The sequence below is a fragment of the Acyrthosiphon pisum genome, chromosome X, assembly GCF_005508785.2.
Source record: "Acyrthosiphon pisum isolate AL4f chromosome X, pea_aphid_22Mar2018_4r6ur, whole genome shotgun sequence".
Taxonomy (NCBI): Eukaryota; Metazoa; Arthropoda; class Insecta; order Hemiptera; family Aphididae; genus Acyrthosiphon; species Acyrthosiphon pisum.
Window position 1 is genome coordinate 65221467 of NC_042493.1, and position 505 is coordinate 65221971.

At 25.1% G+C, this 505-nt stretch overlaps 1 pseudogene; it reads right to left on the reverse strand.

The window, feature by feature from the left end:
* The window catches only part of LOC100159018, a 16562-nt pseudogene that overhangs the window by 13952 nt on the left and 2105 nt on the right, over positions 1–505 (reverse strand).

The following is a 505-nucleotide window of genomic DNA, read 5'->3' on the forward strand; positions in this document are numbered from 1 at the left end:
GAGGTGTGAATCCCCTTTAGTGAGTAACGATTAACGCCGATACTCAATAACGATCACTAATTGGCATTATACATTATACACAATAAATACTATATATACATATATATTATCTCAATTTCAATTATTTACATATCTGTGTAAATTATTGGAACTAGAAAGAAACGAACAATTTTGTTATTTTTCCTTGAAAAATTAACTCATACATTTTCTTGTTATTTTTTTTTTAAAAAGGAATTCGTTCTCAGGAATCCAAATCACTGGTACAAGATAATTTATTCTTTTTCGACATTTTACTTTCGTATTCATAAAATTTAAAAGTCTATCATAAATTATTATATCTATCTTGTGGTTAACTATGATAAAAATACATATATTTCTTAATAATGTACTTTCAAATAATATACTAGTAGATAAATCTGAATAGCTGGCACCTACCTATATATTTTAGATTCTGAGCGAAGCGATGATTGTATTTATTTAGGTAAAATGATGTGTGTTTTTTTTT